Here is a 25,985-nt window from a genome sequence, read left to right as displayed (position 1 = left end):
TGGACTTTTTGAGTACCTAACTATTTTAAAAATCAGAGACATTTTCATTCAATTAGCCCAACCACTAGAGGTTTCTGGACCTCCACTGACATTTAAATAATTTGCTCTGTGTTTTAGGAAGATCCCGTGACTGGCTCAGCGGAACAGTGTAGGTCCATTCAGCTTAGTTTTGTATTTTAAATATCATCTGAAATGCATTTATCCTTTCGTATTTTAAAGAAGCGTAGACCAAATAAATAAAATGACTGTCATTATTTTCCATCTTTACTTCTCCCAAATTTATATTTATTTATTTTTGCCACCATTATTTATAACATTTCCCCCTACTTTTCTCTCCTTTTATCAGCATATGTGCAAGGTCACATAGACTGCTGATGTGGTAACAAAGGAATAACAATTCTACAGGAAAAAGAAATTGGCCCATTTATACCCCAGGCTGATAATTTTCTTCTGCTAAAATGTAAGCTCCTGCAGGGACTTTCATTTTTATCTTTGTATTGCTAGCATGTAGCTCAATGATTAGCACATAGTAAGTAAGCCCTCAATAAATGCTTGTGTTTAGATAGGAATACAGCATCATAGATTCAGGGGCAGGAAGAGACTTTAGAAACTGACTTCAAACCTCTCATTTTAATGAGGAAGCTGAGGCCCAGAAAGTCTGTGACTTTCCTAGGGTTACACAGCTAGTAAGTAGCAGGGGGATAATTTGAACCCAGGTCTCATTTATTCCAATTTCAATATTCTATTGAATTGAATACATACTGTGATAAATTGTAGATATCATATTCCTAAAGATTAATTATTATATATTATTAATTATTATGTATTAATTAATTAATATACATAACATTGTCCTTTCTCTTTGTATAAATGGGTAATAGAACTTTTTAAAAAAAACAAAATGTTTTACATTTCTGCCCTGGATATTTCATTACCTGATAAATCAGGTTGGGCCATAAGGCAAGGCTATCTTATTACTGACCTTTATCAACGATTATAAATATCCAATAAATAATTTCTCTAACCCTTTCACATCATTCCTATCCAAAGACTTAGATCTTGTTGCTTTTGGAGGGGAATGGGTAATACTTTCTATTGTCTGAAAGAATGACTGCTTGATATTCTGCTTTTTTTGCCTCAGTGGTTGGATGAATCTTTTTCACCTACACCTTGGAGTGCTATGTGTCTAATTATTTTTTCCTGGCATTGCAAAACTATGCCTTTCAGAATTCATGGGGCTTCTGTGCTGGGGCTTACCTGGCTTTCAGATGATAGCCCCAGAAGAGCTTCATAAGAAGTCTATCCGCAGCAATAATTTTATTGGGTAAAGTCTGAATTCAAAATGACTTTAAAACTGTACAGGTTTTCCTTGTGCTAAGTAAATGTGAAAACCATAACATTAAAACTTCAGGATTTATGAAGAAACATCTTTGCTTGCCAAGAATTGAAAGCTTTAAGCTTAAACACACTTCCAATTGGGGGAAGCTTAAAAGCCTCCTGATGAATTTGCCCTTCTCCTTCTTAAAAACTATAAATACAAAAGAAAAATGGGAGTAGGTTCAGGGCCATGGTGATTTCAGATGTGGATGATCTCCAGGGAAGGACAAAATTATTATGGTTTCTAAGGGAATAAATGACTGAAAAATAAACATTTATTAAGTCTTATTAAGTATAAAACACTGTGCTAGATGCTGGGGATACAAATCCCAAAGCAGAAACAGACCCTATTCTTAAGGAGCTAATGAAGGAAGCCAACACATATGGGGAGTGGTGATCAAGGAAGAGCACTTTGTTTTGGAAAGTTAAATGAAGGGTGAGTGGGGTCAGAGAAATAGACTGACACATTCCAACTAGGATGAATGGAAGCACTGAGTTAATCATGATCATGGTTCCAGCAGTGAAGACTTGTGACTGGGGTTATCCCAACCTTAAATAATGGTGTGGGAGAACTAGTAGCCAATCAAGAGAGTGTATGCCCAGTGAGAAATTTCCTCTAAGGCAAGAGCTTTTAACTTGGGTTTGAAGATCCATGGATAGATTTCAAGAAGTCTGTAAACATGGATGGGGAAAAATCTCTCTCTCTCTCTCTCTCTCTCTCTCTCTTTCTCTCGTGTGTGTGTGTATGTGTGTGTGTGTGTGTGTGTGTGTGTGTGTGTGTGTAATTTCTAGTAATATCTAACTGATATTTAGCCTTTCCATCAATTATGAATGTCAGCAATAAAATGTAGCATTAACAATATTTTTGGCTGTGATTTTGTCACCAATAGAAATTATAGACATTTTTATATTACATTCTTGTTGATTTGGTAAAAATTATTTATTCTTATCACTAATTTGGAATTAATTTTCACTAGATCCATCACCGGATTCCATATGATTATAGTTTTTCTCTTTACAGACTGTATTTCAATATAATTGATTTCCCTTGTATTTTGTTTTGTGCACTTAAAAACATAATAGCAAGAAGGGGTCCATAGGCTTTATCAAACTACAAAAGAGGCCTCTAAAACACACAAAAAAGATAAGAACATCTGTTCAAGAGCATGGTCTTTGGTGTGTGTGGTAAAATGATTGGGAAGCTTGTAGAGAAAACAACTGGGAATAAATGAGAAGGAGGACAGTAAAAGGATAGGTAACAAAATTGGTCCATTGTTATAAAGGAAAGTGAAAGGTTAAAAAGAGTTTATATTTTAACTGATGGGTAATAAAAACTTCTTGGAATTTTTTTTTAAAATTAATTTATTTAAGTTTTCAACATTCATTTCCACAAAATTTTGAGTTCTGTATTTTCTCCCCATCTCTCCCCTCCCCCAATCCCAAAACACCAAGCATTCTAATTATCCTTATCATCAATCTGCCCTCCCTTCTGACATCCCTCCCTTTCCTTATCCCCATCTTCTCTTTTGTCCTGTAGGGCAAGATAAATTCTATACCCCATTACCTGTATTTCTTATTTCCAAGTTGCATGCAAGAACAATACTCAACAGTTGTTCCTAAAACTTTGAGTTCCAACTTCTCTTCCTCCCTCCCTCCCCACTCATTCCCTTTGGGAAGGCAATCAATTCAATACAGGTCATATCTGTGTAGTTTTGCAAATGACTTCCATAATAGTCATGTTGTGTAATACTAACTATATTTCCCTCCATCCTATCCTGCCCCCCCATTTCTTCTATTCTCTCTTTTGAGCTTGTGCCTCCCCAAGAGTGTTGACTTCTAATTGCTCCCTCCTCCCATTGCCCTCCCTTCCATCAACCTCCCACCCTGTTTATCCCCTTCTCCCCTACTTTCCTGTATTGTAAGATAGATTTTCATACCAGAAGGAATGTGCGTTTTATTCCTTCCTTGAGTTGAATGTGGTAAGAGTAAGCTACATGTTTTCTCTCTCACCTCCCCCCTTTTTCCCTCCACTGAAAAGTCTTTTACTTGCCTCTGTGAGAGATAATTTGCCCCATTCCATTTCTCCTTTTCTCCTCCCAATATATTCCTCTCTCACCCCTTAATTTTATTTTTTTAGATATTATCTCATCCTATTCATCTCACCTTATGCTGTGTGTGTGTGTGTGTGTATGTGTGTGTGTGTGTGTGTGTGTGTGTGTAATCCCACCAACTACCCAGATACTGAAAAAAGTTTCAAGAGTTACAAATATTATCTTTCCATGTAGGAATATAAACAGTTCAACTTTAGTAAGTCCTTTATGATTTCTCTTTACTGTTTACCTTTTCATGTTTCTCTTGATTCTTGTGTTTGAAAGTCAAATTTTCTTTTCAGCTCTGGTCTTTTCATCAAGAATGCTTGAAAGTCCTCTATTTCATTGAAAGATCATTTTTTCCCCTGAAGTATTATATTCAGTTTTGCTGGGTAGGTGATTCTTGGTTTTAGTCCTAGTTCCTTTGACTTCTGGAATATCCTATTCCATGCCCTTTGATCCTTAATGTAGAAGTTGCTAGATTTTGTGTTATCCTGATTGTATTTCCATAATACTTGAATTGTTTCTTTCTAGCTGCTTGCAATATTTTCTCCTTGACCTGGGAACTCTGGAATTTGGCCACAATGTTCCTAGGAGTTTCTCTTTTTGGATCTCTTTCAGGCGGTGATCTGTGGATTCCTTGAATATTTATTTTGCCTTCTGGTTCTAGAATCTCAGGGCAGTTTTCCTTGATAATTTCATGCAAGATGATGTCTAGGCTCTTTTTTTGATCATGGCTTTCAGGTAGTCCCATAATTTTTAAATTGTCTCTCCTGGATCTATTTTCCAGGTCAGTTGTTTTTCCAATGAGATATTTCACATTATCTTCCATTTTTTTATTCTTTTGGTTTTGTTTTGTGATTTCTTGGTTTTTCATAAAGTCATTAGCTTTCCTCTTCTGTTCTAATTTTAAAAGAGCTATTTTCTTCAGTGAGCTTTTGAATCTCCTTTTCCATTTGGCTAATTCTGCTTTTGAAAGCATTCTTTTCCTCATTGGCTTTTTGAACCTCTTTTGCCAATTGAGTTAGCCTATTTTTCAAGGTGTTATTTTCTTCAGCATTTTTTTGGGTCTCCTTTAGCAGGGTGCTGACCTGTTGTTCATACTTTGACTTCATGTCTCTCATTTCTCTTCCCAGCTTTTCCTCTACCTCTCTAACTTGATTTTCAAAATTCTTTTTGAGCTCTTCCATGGCCTGAGCCCATTGGGTGGGCTGGGACGCAGAAGCCTTGACTTCTGTGTCTTTGCCTGATGGTAAGCATTGTTCTTCCTCATCAGAAAGGAAGGGAGGAAATGCCTGTTCACCAAGAAAGTAACCTTCTATAGTCTTATTTCTTTTCCCTTTTCTGGGCATTTTCCCAGCCAGTGACTTGACTTCTGAATATTCTCCTCACACCCACCTCGCCTCCTGATCCTCCCAGCCAGCCCTTGGGGTCTGAGATTCAAATGCTGCTCCCTAGCCTCGGGGCTTTTGGCAGGGGCAGGGCTGCTATTCAGAGTGAGATTAAGTACAGGTGCTGAGGTCTGGGCAGGGCCGCCTCTCAGGCTCAGTTCCCTCAGGGGGTTTATGCACAGACCTTCAACAATGGATCCCGGATTGTGGAGCCCGGGTCTGCTGCTGCCTCAGCTTCTGCCTCCCAAGGGGGCCTGAGTTATGGGGGCACCCCACTCCCCTCTCGACCCGCCAAAGAGACCCTCTCACCAACCCCCATCACCTGTGGGTGGAGGGATCTGCGCGGCTGCTGGAGATCCCATCCCTGAAGCTTGCTTGGATCTGTTCCTCTCAGTGACGTGGCTGTGGCAGGGCTGGGCTGGGCTCCATGTCCACAGCACGACGGACCTTTTGCGAGAGGTATGCAGGTCCCTCTGGAACAGAAATCTCCTTCGCTCCACTGTTTTGTGGCCTCACTGCTCCAGAATTCACCGTGAGTTACTTTATACGGATGTTTTATGGGTTGTGGGTTCAGAGCTATGTGTATGTGCGTCTTTCTGCTCCGCCATCTTGGCTCCGCCCCCAGAAAGACTTAATTCTTAAGAGGCAAACATACCCTTAATGTTTCAAATTTATAAATTCTCTGACTCATTTTATGTTATTTCTTAGTGGAGTTCTTTTTGCAGCTGAATCATCATCCACAGCCTGTGTTTCATAGTTCTTGTTAGTTTCACAAGTCTCCGTCAATGAATCATTGAGGATAATCTGTGAAAATCTCTAAAGCTCCTGAATTTGTTCTGAGGCAGATTTGTCAAATATGATGACAGTGTGCTGAGAGACCAAAGCGTGGATCCTAATGCAATTATTAGGGCCAATAATTAAAAGGTAATGCTATTTTTATTTACACTCTGAATTTGCTCTTTGAGGGGAAAAGGACAATGTTAAGTCAGAGAAGAAAAACGTATTTTAACTTGTCAGAGGAAGAGCAAAGGAAAACAACTGATCTGGAAAGGATTGCAGTAGAGCAAGCTATTAGTATACAGCCTGGATAACTTCAGTTTGTACATATAAGGTGCTTTGTCTTTCTGAGATAGTGCTTTACACACACACACACACACACACACACACACATACAGACACACAGCATAATAACATTGCTCAGGAGTACATTTTTAGCATATATGTAATTGTGAACTTTAGCTTACTCTATTCAAAGGAAACATTTTACCATTTATACAAAATGCAATCAAATCCCATAGAAATGCAAAATGGTCTTGGATTTAATAACCCTAAATTCTGACTCTTCAAGTATAATTCTAGGAATGGCATTTTGTACTCAAGAGTCTTCAGAAAAACTGTCCAAGTTCACTGTCACACTGTCTGTCTGCACATGTAGTTCTGAAAACAAAAACAAAAACCATTCTTAGTAACTTTAGCACAGACCTAATAGGAAAAAACACTGCAGAGAACTGTATTTTTTAGACCCTCTTAAAATAGAGTGGGATCTGCCTCATGCCCAGTCTGTTCAAAAATTAATTTTGTGATAATGGTGTAGAAGGATGATCTTATTTTTTCTCTGTTTCCTATAAAGTCTAATAATATTTCTCACTAGTTTCGTTGAAATGTATGGGTAAGTATCAGAATCTTAACATTAACTCTAGAGATAAAAAGATTTGAAAGCATGAAGGGAACAGAACTTCCTTCTGTTTCTCAAAAAAAAAATAACAAAGGAAATAAAAGCAAAAGCTATTACTTATTAAATGTACTCTTCTGAGAAGAGATTTTGGGATCATTGAAAAATAGAGCACAAGATGCTTGGCTGGTTGAACTCCAATGGGGGAAAAAAAGAGATATTTTGTTTAAGAAAAAACGGGAAAACATCAAATACATTTTTTAAATTTAAAGGGACTTTGGGGAAAATTTTCCAGTTCAGTTAAAAATGTATATGCAGATCCATAGAACAAGGACACACACACAGAGATACACAGAAACACACAGACACACAGACACACAGACACACACACACGTACCCTTCTACAGATGGAGCTTATATTTCTGTAGAATGTCTTTGAGGGCAGCAACTTTTAATTTTTGTTTTTGTATTCTTCATGCCTACCACCCTGCCTGGAATATTAATAATAAGCACTTAAGAAGTACTTGTGGAATTGAATTCCATGGCACTTTGGAAAAAGTGCTAGATTTGGAATCAGAGCACATAGCTTTGAATCTAGGCACTGCCACCTTAGATTTGAGCAATACTGGATGAGTCACATAAACTCTCTGTAGCTCATCTACAAAATGAAGATGTTAAACTTAATAAGTTCTAAGGGTCTTCTAAATAGAAGTCTATGATCCTGTGGTTTGAACTGAGAATATAATAAATCCTGAGTAACTCTAGAGTTAAAAATCATGCATATATTACTATAAATGTTATCAGATGAGATGACTTCTGAGAGAAAAAGAGGGGCCCTGTGCATATAGTGAGGACACTTTAAGGAAGGCAAAATAAACCTCTCTTGTTTCTTCTGCTCCTGTGCCTTCTCCAAAGGAGGCTTTGATCCCTGCTAGAAGAAGAAGCAAGAATTTGGGGCCAAGGTCACTCCTTTCTTCAGAGAAAGAGAGGTTATTGGGATAGAATTATGTCTACTGGCTCCTTTAAGTGTTGTTCATCTAGGGATTTGATTGGGTTTGAGCTAACTTCTGATCATTTTATCAATTTTTGAGAGAAGAGGTACCTGGATCTTTATATTCAAGGCTTGACCTCTTTTCCACTAAATACTAATTCCACCATGAATATATAGCAAACGGAAATTAGAGAACATATGTAGGAGAACATACCAGCAAATACAAAGGGAAGGAGGAGAAAGAGAGAGCGAGAGCGAGAGCGAGAGCGAGAGCGAGAGAGAGAGAGAGAGAGAGAGAGAGAGAGAGAGAGAGGGAGGGAGGGAGGGAGGGAGAGAGAGAGAGAGAGAGAGAGAGAGAGAGAGAGAGAGAGAGAGAGAGAGAGAGAGAGAGAGAGAGAGAGAAACAGAGAAAAGAAACTTCATCTGACTGTCCATCATCCTATCCTTGCTACCTAATAGCTGCTCTAACCACTGGAAAGACAAGAAGTAGACTTGCTGTTTGCTTTTCTGCCTATCAGGAGGAACATTCCATTCATTCAACCAACAACCATTTTTTAAATTAAGTGCCTATCAATCAATCAGTAAATAAATATTTATCAAGCAACTATTATGTTCTAGGAACTATTCTGTGTTGGGGATACAAAGAAAGGTAAAAACAGTCTCGCTTCAAGGAGTTTACAGTCTAATTGGGGAGACATGTAAATAAAATATACACAGGATAAATTGGAGATAGTCAACAGAGGGAAAATACTATCATCAACAATAATCAGGAAAGACTCTTTGCAAAAGCTGGCATTTTAGGTGAGGCTTGAAGGAAACCAGAAAAGCCAGGAGTCAGAGAAGTACAGAATCCAAGTTTTGAAATTTGTTTTTATTTTATTGACTTCCAGACAACTCAATTTTAAATCAAGGAGACCTAAATTTCTTAACCATAAGAAACCAATTCCTCAATCTAACCATGTGAACTTCTGCTGAGACCTATTGCTATGACTGGACCAGAATGAGAGGAGAAAATTATTTTAGTCCCTATTCTAAGCAACTCAATAGTTCATACTTATGAAATTGTCAAGGAAATCTAAACAGATAGACTTACCCATTATAATCTATGCTTGCAAATATTTAATTTAATATTCCTCTATTTGACATTTAACCAGACTTCAGTCTACCTTTCCAGATTCCTTTCCAGTTTCTTCTTTTAATATACTCTATGATCTAGCCAAACTGGTATTCTTTTTAATCTTAACACATACAATGCACTCCATATTCCATTTCTACCTTTTTGCACTGATTGTTCAGCCTGCCTAGAATCCCATTGCCTCTCACAATCTCTTGTTTTCTTAAAGCTCAGCTCAGATAACTTCTATATAAAGAATTTATCATTTCTTTTGGTTCTAGGACCTGTATCACCCCTGTAATTACTTTGTATTTATTTAATATTTTTTTGTACGATGTATTTATGTGCTTGGTGTGTTAGTTGGTAAAATGTAAGTTCCTTGAGGGCAGGGGTTTTTCATTTTTGTTTTTGTATCTTCAATGCATAGTATAGCGACTTATGTTTAGTAAATGGTAATTTATTGATTTATTGTCATGTTTGATTCTAGTTTAGGGTAGGCTAGTATTATAGAAGAAAAATTTTTTCCCTTTTTAATTTATTTTTAACATTGATTTAAAAAAAACAATTAAGTTCCAAATTCTCCCTCCCTCCCACTCTTCCCCTACTCATTGAGAAGGCAAGCAACATGATATCAGTTATACATATGAAGTCATGGAAAACATGTTTCCATACTAACCACATTGAAAAAATGTAAGAAACATAAAGTAAGGGGAAAACAAGGTGTGCTTCCATATGCACTAAGACTTCATCAGTTCTCTCTCTGAATTTGAATAGCATTTTTCATTATGGGACCTTCATAATTGTCTTGGATCATTGTACTGATCAGAGTAGCTCAGTCTTCCACAGTTGATCATTGTTATAATGCTACTGCTTCTGTGTGCAATGACATCTTGGTTCTTCTCACTTCACTCTGCATCAATTCATACTAGTCTTCCAAGGTTTTTCTGAAACTATCTTACTCATCATTTCCTATAGCACAGTAGTTCTTCTTCACTATCATATACTACAACTTGTTAAGCCATTCCACAATTGATGAACCTCACCTCCACTGTCAAATCTTTGCCACCACAAAAAGAGATGCTATAAATATTTTTTGTACATATAGCTTCCTTTCCCTTTCCCTTTGATCTCTTTAGGGTATAAACCTAGTAGCAGGTCACAGTTGTTTTTTGTTTATTTGTTTTTGCCCTTTGGGCACAGTTCCAAATTGCCCTCCAGAATGGTTGAACCAATTCATAATTTTACCAACAGTACAGTAGAGTACCTATTTTTCTATATCCCTCAAGCATTTATCATTTTCGTTTTCTGTCATATTGGCCAATCTGATATCTGTGAGGTCTTACCTCAGAATTGTTTAATTTGCATTTCAATCAATAGTTATTTAGAGCATTTTTTCATGTGATTATTGATAGCTTGATTTCTTTTTCTGAAAACTGCCTGTTCATACCCATTGATTGGGTATTAATTAGGGAGTGGCTTCATTTTTATAAATTTACTTCAAATTCCCTATACATTTCAGAAATGAGGACTTTATGAAAGAAACTTGCTGTAAATTTTTTTTCCAGTTTTCTGCTTAGAGAATACAGTTATAACCTTGTATTTGAGAATAAGAATAACACCTATTGTCTATTTTTTTCCATTTTAGATGTTTGCATACTATTATATCTGAGGGACATGATTTGAATTAGTTGAGTACATAGAGTTGAGATTAAGATGTGATTAAAAATTGGATAAAAGAGATTTTCTCCACGAAAGTCATTATTTGACATTAGTTGACACTAATTGTTGAAGTCCACTCCAGTAGAGTGCATCTTGTAGTAGCTTCCACGTAGCTTGGAAGGATATCAGTGCACACCTAGTATTAGTATGTATATCTATGATAGGAAGACCAGATTAATTAAGGTTGAGAAGGATTATCATTTGATACTTGATCAGTAGGGTTTTTTGGTCACAAATATTTTAAATCTTTTCATCACTGAAGGTGGAATTACCCCTGTCAATGAAAAGGTAAAAGAGATCCAACTTGTCCTAGAAGATAAATGATCTTTACTTTTCTGTCTTTTCCCCCCCCTTGTGAGTCCTATCATTCTGAAACCCTAGAAAAGATATACTGCTCATAGCTAGCAGAACCAAGGATACCTTAAAAGATACAACTTTTATTATCTTTGTCATGTCTGAGTAGTGGCCAAGCCAGAAATTAATCTTGTGAAGAAAACTGTGCTATTGAATTGATTATGTATAAAAGGTCACCAGGTAACACAATACTTCACCTTTTCCAACCGTCATCAGAGAAAGAACAGAGAAAAGAAAAACTTTATTTGATATAATGAGAAAAATATTTACTCAGGGAAGAAAACAAAAGTAACAGGTTAAACTGACATTAATGAGCAGCGTAGTACTCTGGAAATCAATCAACAAGCATTTTACTAGTTCCTAAACTATACCAGGCTTTGAGGTTATGTCTACAAAGAACCAAACATTCCATATTCTTAAGCACCTGGAGTCCTTTTGTTTTTTTGGGTCTGCCCTGGGATTCTGACAGTGCCAATTATAAGTGATTAGATTTAGTAGATAAAATTAGCCATTAGCTATTTAGATCAGAAAATACTCAGGTATTTTCCTATTTGATATCTGGGAATAATTCTCTATGAACAATGCATGGAACCAAACTGAAATTGCAGAAAGTAATTTAGAGCATTGTTTTTTAAAAAAAATCCATCTTCAACAAATGCTATCCACTCTTGACAGGGCTGAACTGGGGATCTTATGGAGAATTTGAATAAGATTTTATCCATTTGTTTCAGTCTAAGATTTTAACAACTCATGAACTTAATGGGTTTAAACTTTCTAACCTTTTATTTCTTTACCCTTCCTCTGGTGAAGGAAGTGAAAAAACCTTGACTTATTACTTATGTCTAAAAGGTAGTCAAGAAGAAGAAATTAAACTCAATGCACAATCTAGAAATTCATGAATGACTCAGAACTGACTTTATGTCTTCTGATTTAAAGAGTTGGCATTCAGCCTAAAGGGGGGGAGTTTATAATTTGTATCAACTGTTGAGGGGTATCTAGTAGCAAAAAGAAAATAGGACCTTCTTTTATTGTTTATTTCAACACTGAAAGCAACTCTTGTAGCTTTATCAGTCATCAAGTTTGATAAAAGTGACTTAGAAGGAACCTGGTCTTTGGGTTCTCCACATCACTCACTAGGGTTCTGATGGTTTGCTTGGAAAGTTTGTCTTATAATACAGCTTTGAAGACTACTTCTGAACTAAGATCAGGTCACTGACTGTGCGTGATTTCCTCTCATTTTCATTGGTAATAATAAAATAATTGTATGATATTTCCCATTGTCAATTTCCTTGTCTTGTTTTTTTAACCATAAAATGTATTATCAGAGATTTCCAGTAGTAACCAAGGAAACTCAATTATGTTGTGCCTTTTTAACTTTTCATTTATTTAACGTTCATATAATGAAAAGGTCAGGCTCAGTCTTTCAACTGAAAGTACTCATTTTAACTGTTTTTGACAATGGTGCCTGTGGTGTGATGGTTTCTTAGCAATATGCCCACTTTGTTAACAGGGAAAAAGCAATAATATTTTTAAAAGAGAAAATTATACTTTTGAAAAAAAAAACCACTTGTTAACATAGTCATGTGTACACTTCTCACATGTGGTGTAGGAGAAACTTGACCATAGACTATTCATGGAGGCCAAATTATAGTAATGAAGTAGAAAGAAACTCTATTATGACTTGGAAGAAGGAAACAGTTAGGAGCCACCTAGTACTTCTGAGCAGTCCTATATTATGTATATCCTTTTTTCTTCCACAATTCTTCAACTTTTACCCTATTTTGAAGTCATTTATAAAATTATTCTTTTATTTAACCTGTAGCTGATTTTTCCCCATTGGTTGTTCTACTTGGCAGGAAAATGATTAATGATTATTGACAGGCAACTTAGGTATCTGGTCCTAGAAAATGTCTTTGAGAAACTGGGCTATGAGTATAAAGAAAAAGCAAGGTCTGAAATTGTATTCTATAATATAGATCTGGTATCTTGTTCAAGTACAGAGAAAATCCAAGGTAGTCAACATGTGTGGGCATTGCAAAGATGATTCAGTGATCAACAGGGTTATTAATAATGATGGAAATGTTCAGAAATGGGAAGATTTTCAGAAATGGAATATAATGGGTTTTGTTTTGAACATGTTGAGTTTAATAGGTCTAGAAGACATCTAATTTGAGATTATTAGAAATATGTGACTATAACTCAGTAGAGAGACTAGACTACCTTTATTAATCTGGGAATTATCAGCATAGAAATGATAATTGCACCCATGGGAGATAATGAGATTACCAACTGAAATCATATGGATTGAAAAGAGACGGGGGCCATAGATAGAGCCTTTGGGGGACACCTATGGTAAGACTCATGGAGGCAGTGGATACATCCCTAGGTCTGGAGTCAGGAAGATATGAATTTAAATCAGCCTCTGATGTTTACTAGCTGTGTGATTCTGGGTGGTTCTATTACTGTAGAGAGGTAGTATGGGAACTCAGAGAGTTTGAATGATTTGCTCTTGGTCACACAGCTAATTCAGCTGAGATGCGAATCTAACTTCTTCTTCCAGGTGCTGTGCTTTTTCCCCCTCCCAGTTCTGGAGCAGAGGTAATGAGGAACTTAGAATGAATGACTTTTGTTACTGCACTTCTCAATTGGGGTAGAAATAAGAATAAATGAAAAGAATAAAAGCTAAAAACAGTTAAGTATTCAATACAATGTGGTGCATGATATTATGGGGGAAGTAAGAGTGTTATGAGGGCATAGTGATAAAGCACCACTATTGCTGGAAGTCAGTATCCAGTATATTTGTATCTGGATAGACACAAATCTAGGAGTTCTCAGAGTTACCTGCAAATTCTTTTGAAAAATGGTGTTTTTTGAACATCTCATTCTTCAAACATCCAGCTGGAACTTAAACCCAGAATCTCTTCTAAGTCAAATGCAAATCATGTTCCTAGCATATGAACCACTTAAAAACTTCTTCTCTTCCTTAGTGTCAAAAACTTGCTATGAAACAAGGAGATGCTTGGGTCTACAAAAAACTTGGGCTTTCTCAAAAGAAAGACAGAAAATTGAATCCACCATCTTTTCTCTAGTAGGATAACAAAATTCATCACCAATTGGAACTTTGATATATCCTTGATATTTCTTAGTGCATCCTTACAACAATCTTAGTGCTTCAGCAGGAATAGTAGAAGTGCGGTAGGGTATCATCCATTTGTTACATGTAAACATAGGTGTTTGCATGTCATCTCCCCGATTAAGTAGACTATGAACTCCTTGAGAGCAGGGTCCGTCTTTTGCCTTTCTTTGTATCTGCAGCACTGGTATAGAGTAGATTTTACTTCATGTTTACTGAATGACTGACTGAACCAATGAGACACAAATTACACATTCTAAAGCAACAAGGCATAGAGACCCTCAGATGCTCCTTCTGCCCTTTCATCAACAGTCTCTCTCCCCTGATCCCACAAATTCAAGAGAGAAATTGAATAGGAGGAGAAGGAGAAAGATGAAGATGATGGTGATGAGGAACCTTTGAAGATCATTTTCAGATCTGCAAAGCAGTTATTTGATCCTCAGAACAATCTGGTGAGATAGCTGTTATTATTACACCCAATTTACAGATGAGAAAACTGAGGCTGAGGGATGTTAAATGACTTTGCTCAGGGTCATATAGCTAGTAAGTATCTGAGGTAGAATTCAAAATATCATCTTTCTGATTCAGCTGGCCCTCACCATCCAGTGTACTGATGAGCTGTTCTCAGAAGGGAAAGCTGAGGAAGTGTTTTATAAAGCTTAAAACACTAAAGATGTACGAGTAGCCATTATTAGTGTTAACAGGGATAGTAGCAGTTCAGTCTGAGTTTAAAAAATTACCAGGAAAAAATCATTGAGTACAAAGAAATAAGGTGTACTTCATCAATTCCTTATCAGTCCTGATATCACAGGTGGATAAAACATCACTTTCCGTGGTTGAATAACCATATTAGGAAGTAATATCATCCTCTATAACTTCACAGAAACATCTTCGGTGTAGCTCTGGCAGCAGATAGGAGAACAGAGATGATAATCATCTCATCCTATTCCCATATGATTTTGATCTTTTTTTGCTAGGTTGTTATATTTAAAAAAAAAAAAATTTATCCCTGGTGGCACAGTGAATCAAGTGCTAAGCCTTGAATCAGGAAGACCTGAATGCAAATCTAGCTGTATGACTGAAGGCAAGTAACTCAACCTATTTGCCTGTTTCCTCAACTGTATAATGAGGATAATAATAGCACAGGGTTATTGTGAGGATCAAGTGGATACTCTGTGCAAAAAAAATACTAAGCACAGTGCCTGGTGTAAAATAGGTGCCATGAAAAAGCTTATTCTGCTTTCCCTTATATTTTATAGATTAATGCTATATCTATGTGATTGTGGATAATAATTCTATCTGTGGTAATGGTCCTGTTATAGCTCTTATAGTGAGAATGATGGCGATAATGGTCCTGTTCTAGCACTTATGATGAAGAGTGTACTCAAGAAGATGGTTGCCTTAATTACCCATGGCTATAATGCAATGGAATAGTTTTAAGAAATCTATGGACTTCCTCAGTCAACGAAAACCAAAGAGAAAATTCTGGAGCCTAGTTTAACTTATTGCATCAGCAGTGAGCTAAGTTGAACTCAGGGACAGTGAACCAACTACAAAAAAGATAATACTAGGAAAAAAAAAAAACCAACTAGTTGGGTCCTTTAGTGCCAAGCCAACTCCTTTTCAGTTTGGCTGTATGTGCACTGTAATTCTAAAAAGTGCTATTTCAAAAATGATGACAAGGATCTGATGATTTTATTTTTCTATTTGAGTTTAAACTCAGTATCAGCAGCACATCGATGTGGGGGGAAAAGCGCTTCTCACTGTGGAAACATTTGGAGTTTTGGATATAAAATTCATGGCTCTAGTGAGATGTGTATGTCAAGAAATGGTAAATTATATAAGAACTATGTAGTTTATATATGTTTCACTGAAGAATATCAAACTGCCTTTCCCAAATGAGATTTCTTTTTTCAATAGCTCCTGAGGGAGTTATTTTAAATTTGAACAAACTCAAGAGAGTCACAAAGATGTTTAAAAATTAAAATAGAAATGTATGACAGAGTTTGGGTTACCTTGTTGTCTTTTGGAATTCTTTAAATAAAAATTACTGTAGATTCAAATTAATTTTGAATGAAATGCCAGAGGAGTGAAAGCTGATGCCTTTTGCCCTGCTTTACTAAATCATGAAATTGGGTTCTGAATAGAATGTTAACTTTTGGTGCTGCATGGTTAGGTGTTTTGGAGTTAATTTATGAATATAAAATGTGATTCAAGGCAACAAGAAACGTTTCTTACATTGTACTTGCCTTCTTATTTATTTTCTTCTGATTTTGTGAGCTGTATTCAATGTCCAAAATTTTAAAAATATTTTGCCCATTAATTCATTCAACAAATGTATCAGCCAAGGCATTGTGGGAGGACATAGAAACATAAACAAATGAAGCAGGTTCTGTATATGCCATCAGGGAGCTTAAACTCTAATACAAAAAGAAAAGAAATATACAAATAATAAAATGTTATCTGTTAGAGGGTAGAGACTACTTTTTATCCCTAACACTTAACACAATATCCATCTTATAGTAGTTACTTAATGAATGTTTGTTAATTTGCATTGATTCAAAAGTACATAAACCACTGAGTATATTTTGGTGTGTTCCTCAGAGATCATAAATATAATAGAAATGAGAGGAAATGGAGGTATCTGGAAGAAAGAGAAGCTTACCATTGGCTTGATCAGGGAAGAATAATTATAGGATTGAAAGAGGAATTGAAAATTGAGTCATACTTACATTAAAATAAAAATGCCCTTTACAATATTTCTGAATAAAACCCTAGTTTTCACTTGAAGATATCTAGAGAAGGGGATCTTATTATATCACAAGGAAATCTTGTCTTAAATCAAAACCAAACTCCACTCCATTTTCCACTCATTGATTCTAGATCTCTCTTATGGGACCAAGCCAGCTGAGTCTAACCCCTCACTACAGGATAGTCCTCTGTATAGTTGAAGACAGCTATTATGTTCTCTCTAAACCTCTTCAGACTTACTAGCTGCTTCAATTGAGAGTTGTTTGACTTGATACACTATTAACCCAATGATCCTCCTTAATATCTTTTCTAAAATGTTATGACTAGGAATGGATACCCCCAAAGTAGAATGACACTGATAGTGCCTTAAGAAACTATGACCTTGACCACCGTGGATATGATTTTATTTTACTAGCCTAAGATCACATTAGCATTTTCACTAGTAGGTCACATAGCTGATTCAAATTAAACTTTGATTCACTAAACTCTTACCTTCTTCAGAATCACTGATATTTAGCCATATAATAGTATCAACTAATATTTATATAAGATTTTCAGTTTTGCAAAATGTCTTACAAATATTTTCTCATTTTATCCTCAAAATCTTTGGAGGTAGGTTCTATTATTATCCCTGTTTTACAGATAAGGGAACTGAGGCAGAGAGAGAGAGAAAGGTTATGTGATTTGTCCAGGGTCAAACAACTTGAAAGTGTATGAGGGAAGATTTGAACTCAGTTTTTCCTTACTCCAGGCTCAACCATCTATCCATTCTTCCACTTAGCTGCCTTTTTTTGCCCTCTCTACTTGGGTTGATTATTTGAAATCAAGTGTAGGACTTTATATTACTCATAACTAAGATCTGTTTTATTATATTGTGTACATTGTTCTAGGCTCTCGAGATCATTTTGTACCCTGTTTTAGCTACAGAATGTCCATGTATTTCAGCTTCTTATCATTTACAAATTTAGTAAAACAGGCCACCTGTGCTTTTATACAAATCACTGATGAAGATTTTGAAGAGTATAGGGCTAAGAAATAGATCCCTGGTATTTTTCACTAGACAGTTTGCTCCAAACTGACATGAGTTTATTAATCATTTCTCTTCTTTTCATCCAAATAGTTGTAAATCCATCTGCTACAGTATTTTATTATTGAATTAATATTTCTTCATCTTGTCAGCAAGAATACATGACACTTTTTAAAATGACTTGCCAGATTTACCACAAACTTTACACTTTGCATTCTCCAGTAAAATAGCTATCGTAACAGAGAAAGAAGTTATTTTTCTATGACATTGTTTTGATGAAATTATGGTGGCTCTTAGCCATCACTACTTCCCTTTCTAATTTAATTCAAATATTCTTTTGGTAATACATTTTAGAATGCATATATTTAATGTGGTTACTCTGAGTTTGTATTTCTTCTGTAGAAAAATCTTTGTTCATATCCTCTACATACAAAGAATTTCCCCAATCTGCACCTTTATATTTGATTTTTGATTAAGTTTCTTTTTTTAAAATCAACATTGTCCATTTTATTTTTTTATTGGATCTCTCTCTCAAACAAAATCCTATACTTAGGCTTCAGAATGGTATTAGAGTGAGGTAAAGTTCTGAAAGACAGGTGCCAGTGGAGCCCAAGCTCTGGCAAGGTAATTCATAGTGGAAAGATTTCTAATAGCATCCTTGTGTCTGCATGAACTGGCAGAGTGGAAGGAAAAGGATCAAATAGTAAGAATCAAACTTCCTGGGGAACAATTTTTTTCCTTTCTCTGTCTTTTTCTTCACCAACCTCCTCCTCCTTTTCTTTTTTTTCTTAACCACTTCTTACTTCCCATTGACCATGTCATCAGGAAAACTGGACCACCGAGAAGCAGCAATCTAAATAAGAGTAGGGAGATATACTGGAGACCTATGAATGTAGAAAGGGAGGATTCTGAGAAATGTGATCCCTTGTGATGAGGAGAAGTGCTGGCTTTGGATACAAGGAAAGCTGTGCAAAGTCACCAGCCTCACTCTCTCCTCCAGAGCCATCTGGGTCCAGTGGTAAGACATAGATCAAGAGGACTAGAGATGGCCCCAAACAAATTAGCACAGTAATAACAAAGGAAATAATAAACATCTTCTCTGCCTTTGTGAGAATTATTACTTACTTACAAAAATTCATAATGCATGTAATTATATACAAAATACTTGTAAGACACATGGTTAAAAAAATAAAAATCACCAGATGCATCTACAAGTGTAAGTACTAATAGAGTTGCCATGGTCTGAGGTTTGGGAGTTGATGTTTATCTGAGAAGGCTTCATGGAAGAAGTGAGTTTAGAGAAGTACATAGGAGAGTGACTGGGGAAAAGAAATGAAATAAAGTGAAGACCTGTCACTGACTAACTTAGCTGACAGAGAAAATAGATATTACTTTAATGATTTTGTAAGAAGTCAAATGACAAATATAACTCCTTATATCCTTTTAAAAATCTTTAATTAAAAAACATTTAATTTATATGTTTGCTTTTTATGTTACAAACTATTATGTCTACTCCATAAAGGGTTTCTTACAGCAAAAGAAGAAAAATAAAACTGATAATAGTGAACTAACTGAAATTTCACTCAACATTCTACACCTGGAGCACCATCCTCACTTTTCTTTTTAAAAGAGCAGAAATCTATTTTCTTTCCATCTTTAAGGGGATAAAATACTTGTAACAATTATGCATAGTCAAGGCAAACAAATTCCCTCATTCTCTTTCATTCTCTCATTCTCTCTCTCTCTCCCTCCCTCCCTCCCTTCCTTTCTCTCTCTCTCTGTCTCATCCTTCTCCTCCTTTTGACTCTATTATAATTACATATATATACACACACACACATATATATATGTCTTAATTTGCACCATAAATCCCTCACTTCTCTGTCAGACATTTGGTAGTATACTTTGTCATTGGTCCTTTGGAATCATGAATGGTTATTGTATTATATAAGACTTAACAGCTTTCAACATTGTTTTTACATTGTTTTTATTGTACGAATTGTTTTTCTAATTTATCAGTCTATAAAGTTCTTGACATTTTATGTTTCTATATTATTAATACTATAGATTAAATTGTTCTTTTTTGGTTCTGCTTGCTGCATTTTTGCATTAGTTCATATAATTTTTTCCATCTTTTTGAAACCACCTGTTTTCTCATTGCTTACAGAACAATTGATACATCACATATAGTTATACTATAACTTATTCAGTTACTCTTCTAACTTTAACTGGCTTTCCTTTAGTTTCCAGTTTTTTACTGCCATGAAAACATTGCAGTAAATACTCTTGTATATATAGGACCTTTTCTTTTTTTAAAAAAATCCCTTTTTTATATGTCTTCTAGAGGTATCAGAAGACATGCTTTATTCAATAATTTTTTGTATATAATTCCAAATTGCTTTCCAGAATGTCTTACCTATTCATTTTTTTCTGCACCCCCTTCAACATTTATCATTTATTTATAATTCTTTTGGCTTCTTTGCCACTTCTATAGTTGTGAAATAGCTTCTTAGAATTGCTTTAATATTCATTTCTCTAATTAATAGTGATTCAAAGCATTTTTCATATGACTATAGATAGCCTGGGTTTCTTTTCTTTTGAATTGCCTCTTTTCCATTAGACCATGTATCATTTGGGGAATGGCTCATTATAAATTTGAATCAGTTCCTTACATATTTTGACAAGGAGATCTTTATTAGAGAAACTTGCTGCAAAGATTTGAATTCTCACTATATATTTCCATTGGGCTGGAAACAACTATTATATTTTTACATAATTATAATTTTGAATAGTGTGAAGTGTAATACATGCTCCTACTTCTTAGGATTCATTAATCTTAATAATTGGTACCTAGCTATATCCTGCAAGTTTGCTGAAGTTATGAGTTGTTTCATTCATTTTTAGCTGACTCAGGTTTTGCAATTACAACATGTATATCTTCTGCAAAAATGATAATTTTCTTTATTTTTAAATCTATATTTTCTCAGTTTTTCTTGTCTTATTGAAATAGCGTTTCTAGTACTCTAGAATACTGAAGTGATTACAGTGGACATCCTTCTTTTATCCCTGTCCTTTAAAGTAAGTTTGTCACTGAATTTATAACTCCTCATTGCTTTGAACCTTGAGAAGGTCTCGGATATTTGTTTTTGTTTGTTGTTGTTCAGTCATTTCAGATGGGTCCAACTCTTTTGACTCCATTTATCATTTTCTTGGCAAAGATACTGGAGTGATTTGCCATTTCTTTCTACACCTTTTGTTTGTAAAGATGAGGAAAATGAGGCAAACCAGGTTAAATAACTTTCTCACGGTTACACACCTAAGAAGTGTCTGAGGCCAGACTTGAACTCATGATGATGAATCTTACCAATTCCAGGTCTGGCACTCTATCCACTGTGTCACCTAACTCCAATTTTTGCTCATGTGAGTTAAATTTTATGATGAGAGACTTGTTGACTTTTCACTAGTTTGGTCAGACTCTTGGTCTAACATTTCTTAACTTTTGTTACAGTTTGACCTGTGATCTTTGCAATCCAAAGGCCAATAATCCTATTAATATCCTGTTCACATACTTTCTGATTCTTTGTCTTTGATTTGTGAAAGATCCTTTCCTCATTCCAAAAACCTCTTACTCATTCCTCTCCAGAGAAACATCTTCCGATGCTTCAAGCTCCAACTGGCTTTCCTCTTTGTTATGTATTTTTAGAACTCAGGTCATTCCAATAGTTTCTGGAAGTCCCATTTGTTCTTCACACTTTCTCAAACTTAACATTTATATCAGTAACTTTGTATGACCATAGTTGGGTGTTGAGCTGTAATTTGTTAGTTTGCCAGCTGCCAAGAAATACGATCTGTCTTCTTTTGTTCTTCCCATTGTCCTGGCAAGATATTCTATGCACAGTAGGCTCTTTAGGTACTGTTAGCATCGTAGAGTACGCTGCACATATGAAAGGCCTGTGCAATATTTCTTTTCCCCTAGTGATTATAACTGCCCCCTCTTCTAATCTATTCCTGGTTGTGCACAAAGTGTGAAACATTATGACCAGCCTTTCTTTTACTTGCTGTTTTTTCCACCTCATCTGTTATTACTAATGTGTCATTAAACAGGTTTAATGTACCCATTAAAAAGCTATGAGCAGGCCATTGAGACATTTGCCTTCCTAGTAAATGCTTATTGTCCATGGAAGAAAGATTTTTCTTTTCTGTTCTTTACTATTCCATTACATTTATTTTTCTACTTACCTTATTCATTAAAATAGCCAAGATGCAAAAATCGTTTTGGACTGGATAGAGAATCTATTTAACAGGGACAAGAAGGAGGATGTGATAATTGTTACTAGCTCATTCACGGAAGGCTATGCAATGTTTTTACAACTGTCATTTTTACTCACTTCCTTTTCAACTTTTAGAAGGTAAAATCTCTAGGAATATGGTAGAAAAGCCTGAAGAAATCTTGACATATGACAATATTGCCACTTCTCACAAGATCAAAATTTTTTTTTTCCTTTTGTTTTTCTTGACATCCCTACATGTTTTTCTAACTTTGCTTATCATAGTTTCATTTTTCTCTGGATTAAGGTCAGCATGTGCTACTAACCTTTATAAGAAATCCACTCATGGTTTCATAAACTCTGGAGTTCTAGTTCTTACTTCAGAATATAAATAGAGAATGCATCCATGATCTGAGGAAGAGAAAACAAAATAAATCCAATTGTTATACAATAATGTAAAATGGCAATAGCTTAAATTTCAAGCAATAAAACCAATATATACTTAAACTTTAATGGTGCATGGTACCAAACTCAAGAAATGTATCCCTGCCATGTATTGACTTACAAATACACATGTTAATATTATCTATGTTTTATTGTACTTTTATTTATTTTGTTAAAAATTTTTCAATTCAACTTTAATTTGGTTTGGGCTATACTTGGAGTTAAACTGGCTGCTGTGCTGCTTATGGGTCGTATGTTTTTCACCTGCACTTTACTTTAACCTTTAGAACATGAATAAATAGTACAGGGTTTATAATGTTAAATAAGTTGGACTTGGAGCCAAGTAGACCTGAGTCTGCATTCTGTCTTAGATCTTTACAAGTTGTGTGATACTGAGAAAGTTTTTTAACCTCTCTTGGCTTCAGTTCTCATCTATGTAATGAAGATGATAGTGGCATATACCTTGCAGGGCTTTTGTTTCTATCATACGAGATAATATGTGTAAAAAGTATCGCAAGACTTAAATTGCTATGTAAATGTTAATTATTGCCATTAGAGATATGCTTAATGGCATTGCTAGGGGTAGCTAGGTGGCATGGGGGATAGAGTGCGGGTTCTGGAGTCAGTAAGATGTAAATTCAAATCTGGCTTCAGACACTTACTAATTGTGTGATCCTTAACTCTGCCTCAGCTTCTTCATCTGTAAAATGACCCAGAGAAGGAAATGGGAAATCACTCCTGTATCTCTGTCAAGAAAACCCAAACTGGATCATGAAGAGTTGGACATAAAGCATTGGAAACAACTGAACAACAAAAAAGACATAACTTCATAAAAATGAGTTGATCATTTATAGAAAGCTAAAATCCAAGTGTTTGGAAATGACAAGAGCATGTAAGTGGCCAAGTCATAATAAGAATAAATGTCAGACATATCAAGATGGTGGATGACAGTGAGACAGCATATGAAGCCTTGTTGCTGCTGCTTCAGATGCCACTGCTGATGGAAGGAATGGGAATGATTATGAGTGCTGCAGCAACTGGAAGAATGAGGAAAGTACTACAACAGGAAGTTTAATAATAGTGGAGCCAAAAAAGACATAGTACAAGAAGAAAGAGAAAAGTAATGGACTATTAGAACATTAGGATCAACCTGTGAAGGTGAACTTCATCAACTCCATCTCCACAAGCATCCATACCTATGACACAAAGAAGATAATGGTAAAGATCAGTTTTATTTATATCTACAAGAAATTGCACTCCATGTATGTGGTACCAGTGGTGATTAGACATATCACAAGGGTTTAATTGGAGGGGATCTTCCAGGTTGTTTACACTGCTAGGGTAGTGTTGCCCAAACTTGTTGGCCTTTGCAAGGGCCAGTGTATTTTCTTATGGATGTTGATTGAAGTGAAATTCTCCCCTTTAAACAGTAATCGGATTATTTAGTACATCATGAAGCTATACTGGCTGCTTGAGACTCCACAAATATCTGGGTGGTAGCCCAGAGCACAGGAAGACATTCCAGTGGTGTAGCAACTCCTGAACAAGTACTTGAAGTACTTCTATCTAATCCCTATCTTGAGCTGGGATGAGGTAGAGCACTGGTTCTTCCCTTAGAAGAATATCATTGCCACTTTTGTGATAGAGAATGCAAGTAGTGAGGTGACAGACTTCTTAAGCTTCTAGACTCTGCTTTCCAACATGATGAACCACCTGATCTACAAGAGCCCGAAAGCTGCTTCTTCCATTCTTTTTCACTTCTAGAACTTATGAGTGGTGACCTGGTCCTCACCAAATGGAAAAGATTTGATGTATTCAATGTACTGGATCTCACAGAGAATAAAACATTTTTAGAGAAGATGAAATTTGGAATTAAGGATGGCAACCAGCAGTATTGTGTCTACTACTGGATTGAAAGCATAGGAGTAGAGAAAGTTAGACTGTTTTTGTAGTAATCAACTGATAATGAAAACTGGACAAAGCCACTAAGAATTCAGTCCAGGGAAAGGAACCCCATAGCTTGTTAGTCCAATTTTCCTGGAAGTAAGAATTCCTAACTGAAGAAACAGACTCAAGTCAGCTATACTGAACAGCCATTGCTTTTGAGTTGTATCACAACATAGGCTGTCAGCTCTGGTAGCCTCACTGGTCTCTGTTGCCCAATTAATTGTATCTTTATGCAGCCGTGATCAAGTGTCTGTAACTGCTGAAAATGAGTTCATGATTGACATATTTTAGAGTTAACAATTAATAAAAATATTCATATATGTTTACATATATAATATATGTATGTAATAGACACATAATATACGCACACACAAATATGTATATATATATATATAAAATACATGTGCATATGTAAATTGTGTGTGTATGTGTAAAAGTAAGGTAGTAGAGCCAGAAATCGAACCATTCTAAGAGGTCTGAAACCTTCCCACGTTCACTTGGTAGGGAATGCTTTGTTGTTGTTCCTTTACTGCAACTGTATCTGAAATCATTCTGCTGTTCACAGAGGAGGAATGAGGCTGCACTATTCAGTGTCCCCAGCTGTAATTTAGCTATTCTGAGACATGTAATGGCTTTCTCTGGTCATTCACAGGATAATGCTATCTTTGTATTTCATTTGACATTTTATTGTTAGTGCTGCCTACCATAAATGATAACTTAAAAGCCCTATAAATAGTCCATCCAGGATGCATTTCATCAATTGCACTCCAGAGACCTTAAAGAACTATCTATTCAATGAAATGATGCATTTAAAAGCACACCTTGTGATTTGAGTTGTATAATCAAAGTCCAAGTCAATAAACCCTATAAGTTATTCAAATATTCTGTAGAATTAAATTCATCAAACAGCATCACCTTTTTATATAAATTGATAGGGGATAAAACATTTCTACTTAACCTGGATAGTGTTCAAGTCAGAGATTCTTACAAAGAAGCATATTTGAATACAGCCTTTGCTTTCTTAAAATATCAACTAGTTGGTCAAATTGCAAGGCCTTGCTAGCCACAGTGGAAGATCAAAATAAATAAAAGTGTTCTTGTCTTTAAGGAAAATGTAATTAAAATGTGAAATCTAATACAGGACATAATGATTTTATATATTAAAAGGGATATAATAAAATAGCACAAGATTAACTTCTAGAGGAATAGTATGAACAATTAGTGCCTTGACATTCAAAGTATGGGAAAAAATCACTGGGATGAAGTGATTTGGGAAATTTTCATAGTAGAAGGTGGACTTAATCTAGGGCTTGAAAGAGAAATAAAATTTGGAAAATTAGAAAGACATTGTAGGTGAGTAAAGGGCATGAAGCAAAGCACATGTACACTATGTGGAAAACCACAAAATGTATTTGGTGAAGTGAGGAGACAAGCTCCTAGAGAGCAGAGATTATCTTTCTTTTTAGTATTTGTATATCTAGCACTTAGCCAAGTACCTGGTAAATAGTAGGCAGGTAATCAATATTTATTCACTGATTGATGGACATGATACATGTGAAAGTGAAGTGAAAAAAGCAGCCTAGATAGATATAAGGTATTAGCATTATGGTATTATTAGATGGAGGACCGAGCAGACAAAGATGACTCCAAAGTTTGAGCCCGACTAGAAAAATGATGATCTCAACAACTGAACTAGCGTCCTAAGGA

General features: G+C 35.6%; 1 pseudogene; it reads left to right on the top strand.

The window, feature by feature from the left end:
- Positions 1 to 23,268: 23,268 nt before the first annotated feature.
- Positions 23,269 to 24,565, top strand: LOC140502405 (glycylpeptide N-tetradecanoyltransferase 1 pseudogene; annotated as a pseudogene).
- Positions 24,566 to 25,985: the final 1,420 nt, after the last annotated feature.

The sequence above is a fragment of the Notamacropus eugenii genome, chromosome 4, assembly GCF_028372415.1.
Source record: "Notamacropus eugenii isolate mMacEug1 chromosome 4, mMacEug1.pri_v2, whole genome shotgun sequence".
NCBI lineage: Eukaryota > Metazoa > Chordata > Mammalia > Diprotodontia > Macropodidae > Notamacropus > Notamacropus eugenii.
Note: the sequence above shows the minus strand (reverse complement) of the source record. Positions and strands in the feature narration are given on the sequence as shown.